We start from the raw sequence: 3727 nt of genomic DNA, 5'->3' as shown, positions 1-3727 counted from the left end.
CCCTTCACCAACATTCTTCATAGGTGGTTTTTAGAAGGAGATGTTGAGCGGTAAAAGGCAGAGCAGAGAGAAGAGCATGCAGTTGGACTTGGCTACCATCATAAAGATGCCTTCATTCCCTGAGAAGGACAAGGATAGCATGCAGTTTGGACAACAATCCCATGTAACAGATGGTATGGCTATCTCCAATGATCATCAGATGCCTGGGATTCATTTTGCCTCCCACCCTCCACAATGGGCAAAGAGACATCTTATTGATGCTGTTCTTATATCAGCCAGGGGCAGAGCAGAGAGCAGGCCTTTGTTCATCTTAGCCTGAGGCCTGGCTTGGTCACCGAAGATGTTTTATGCCTAGGATACATAAAAATCAAATCAAATCTAGGCAGGGCAGCGAGGGAGGAGGAAGACAAAGACCAGGATTCCAGCATGCCATCCAGTGTGGTCATGGAAAGATGCCCACAGACCTGCCTTCCACCCCAAAGCACAGGCAGGTCATAGATGCACAGATCCAGGCCTACCATCATGCATCAGTGTGTTGCAGGAGGAGGAAGAAGACAGAGACCTGTAGATAGGCATGCCACCCACAGACCTCTGGTGTAGAGAGCAGGCCTCCACACCATGCAGCGTGGTGTGTGTGTGTGTGTGTGTGTGTGTGTGTGTGTGTGTGTGATATGTCACCTAGTGGCCCACCAGCCAGGTGGCTAGCCTGCAGCTGGAGCCACCATAATGTGCAAGTGTGTGGTGAACAGATGGAAGAGAAAGAGAAGTGGAACAGCTTGATCATTATGAAGAGACACAGAATTGGAGATTCGAAGGTAGACTGTTGGGAAGTCCCAGCCTAAGCTGCCTCTGAGGGCCATGTCTGGCTACACTGCAGCAGATGTCAATGTCCAGTGTCCATGGATCATATTACCATCATATCAAACAACCATTAGCCCCTGGTTGCCGCGGCCACCAGGGACCACATGGCTGGATGCCCAGGCCCTGTACAGAACTGGCCTTGCTCCTCAGTGGCTGCAATGTTCTAGAGAGCTGGCCCCACTTATCACCTCCACGGCACTTGGGAGAGCAGGCTCTGTGCCTCATCCAGGCTGCACAGTAGAGCTGGCCTTGGTGGCAGGGTGTGAGTGGGCCAGCCCCCCAAGGTGTGAGCAAGGAAGAGTTGGACTGCCACTTGTCTGCTTTGAGGCGGCATGGGGACAATGCCCTCTCCCCTTCCCACCCCTCATCACCTGCAGCAATTGGGAGAGCTGTCTTGAGAACAGGTGAGCTGTCTCTGCCCCTCACCAGCACTTGGGAGAGCACACTAGACCTGACCTTGATAATGGGGGCACAAGTGAGTAGACCTGAGGATGGAGAGCGAGAGCTGGCCCTACCAGTCTTCTACCATGAGGTGGAGTAGGTGTAGGGATGATGCCCTCCCCCTGCCCCTATCCACCTGTGGTACTTGGGAGAGATGTCCTGGGGGGAGGGGGCAGGTATGAGAGTGGGAGAACTAGCTAGCCCTGTCCCCTCACTGTCTGTAGCACTTGGGAGAACATTCCTGGGCAACACAATGGAGCTGACCCTAATGGGGAAGGCATGGGTGAACCAGCCTCTTGTAGGGCCCCAAGCCTTGACTGGGCAGTACAGTGGAGCTGGCTCTGGAGTCACAGGTGCAGGTGAGCTGGGCCCAAGGGCACAAGAGAAGGAGAGTTGACCCTGCCTTCTACCAGTGGTGGCATTGTGTGGCCTAGCCAGAGCAGTCAGTACTGGAGAGCTTGCCCTGGTGGTGCAGATAAGGAAGAGCCAACATGCTGACCAACTCAGCTACCACCCAGATCCAGATCCAGGGCTCTATATTGCCCTATCCCAAAATCTATATCTGAGAATATTTGGGATTCATGAAAGGGCCAGTCCTGTGATCCAAATCTGCAGGACCTTCGTGGCGTAGGGCAACAGCAGAATAACTGGGAGGAGTCCTGATGGGGATCCAGTATTGATGATATTACTGCTGGGTTCAAACAAATGAGACTTCTAAGTACTGCCGCTTGGATTTCAGACTCCATTTTGTTTTGTTTTGTTTTGTTTTTTGATTTTTAATATTTTTATTACATATTTTCCTCAATTACATTTCCAATGCTATCCCAAAAGTCCCCCATAGCGCCCCCCACTTCCCTACCCACCCATTCCCATTCTTTTGGCCCTGGCATTCCCCTATATTGGGGCATATAAAGTTTGCAAGTCCAATGGGCCTCTCTTTCCATTGATGGCCGACTAGGCCATCTTTCGATACATATGCAGCTAGAGACAAGAGCTCCGGGGTTCTGGTTAGTACATCATGTTGTTCCAACAATAGGGTTGCAGATCCCTTTAGCTCCTTGGGTACCTTCTCTAGCTTCTCCATTGGGAGCCCTGTGATACATCCAATAGCTGACTGTGAACATCCACTCCTGTGTTTGCTAGGCCCCGGCATCGTCTCACAAGAGACAGCTATATTTGGGTCCTTTCAGCAAAATCTTGCTAGTGTATGCAATGGTGTCAGCGTTTAGAAGCTGATTATGGGATGGATCCCTGGATACGGCAGTCTCTAAATGGTCCATCCTTTCATCACAGCTACGAACTTTGTCTCTGTAACTCCTTCCCTGGGTGTTTTGTTCCCAATTCTAAGAAGGTGCACAGTGTCCACACTTTGGTCTTCATTCTTCTTGAGTTTCATGCGTTTATCAAATTGTATCTTATATCTTGGGTATCCTAAGTTTTGGGCTAATATCCACTTATCAGTGAATACATATTGTGTGAGTTCTTTTGTGATTGTGTTATTTCACTCAAGATGATGCCCTCCAGGTCCATCCATTTGCCTAGGAATTTCATAAATTCATTCTTTTTAATAGCTGAGTAGTACTCCATTGTGTAAATGTACCATAATTTCTGTATCCATTCCTCTGTTGAGGGACATCTGGGTTCTTTCCAGCTTCTGGCTATTATAAATAGGGCTGCTATGAACATAGTGGAGCATGTGTCCTTTTTACCGGTTGGGACATCTTCTGGATATATGCCCAGGAGAGGTATTGCTGGATCCTCCGGTAGTACTATGTCCAATTTTCTGAGGAACCGCCAGACTGATTTCCAGAGTGGTTGTACAAGCTTGCAATCCCACCAACAATGGAGGAGTGTTCCTCTTTCTCCACATCCTCGCCAGCATCTGCTGTCACCTGAATTTTTGATCTTAGCCATTCTGACTGGTGTGAGGTGGAATCTCAGGGTTGTTTTGATTTGCATTTCCCTGATGATTAAGGATGTTGAACATTTTTTCAGGTGTTTCTCTGCCATTCGGTATTCCTCAGGTGAGAATTCTTTGTTCAGTTCTGAGCCCCATTTTTTAATGGGGTTATTTGACTTTCTGGAGTCCACCTTCTTGAGTTCTTTATATATATTGGATATTAGTCCCTTATCTGATTTAGGATAGGTGAAGATCCTTTCCCAATCTGTTGGTGGTTTTTTTGTCTTATTGATGGTGTCTTTAGCCTTGCAGAAGCTTTGTAGTTTCATGAGGTCCCACTTGTCAATTCTCGATCTTACAGCACAAGCCATTACTGTTCTATTCAGGAATTTTTCCCCTGTGCCCATATCTTCAAGGCTTTTCCCCACTTTCTCCTCTATAAGTTTCAGTGTCTCTGGTTTTATGTGAAGTTCCTTGATCCACTTAGACTTGATCTTAGTACAAGGAGATAGGAATGGATCGATT

At 48.1% G+C, this 3727-nt stretch overlaps 1 non-coding gene across 1 annotated transcript; it reads left to right on the top strand.

Annotated features, from left to right (window-relative positions):
• Positions 1-223: 223 nt before the first annotated feature.
• LOC115031387 (small nucleolar RNA SNORA48) lies at positions 224-364 on the top strand. Its single transcript, XR_003837028.1, has one exon. It is a non-coding gene; the product is annotated as a small nucleolar RNA SNORA48 (small nucleolar RNA).
• Positions 365-3727: the final 3363 nt, after the last annotated feature.

This window comes from Mus caroli, unplaced genomic scaffold, assembly GCF_978045245.1.
Source record: "Mus caroli unplaced genomic scaffold, Mus_caroli_1 scaffold_7, whole genome shotgun sequence".
In the NCBI taxonomy this organism is placed as follows: domain Eukaryota; kingdom Metazoa; phylum Chordata; class Mammalia; order Rodentia; family Muridae; genus Mus; species Mus caroli.
The sequence above is the reverse complement of the archived record's forward strand: the minus strand, read 5'-3'. Positions and strand labels throughout refer to the sequence as shown.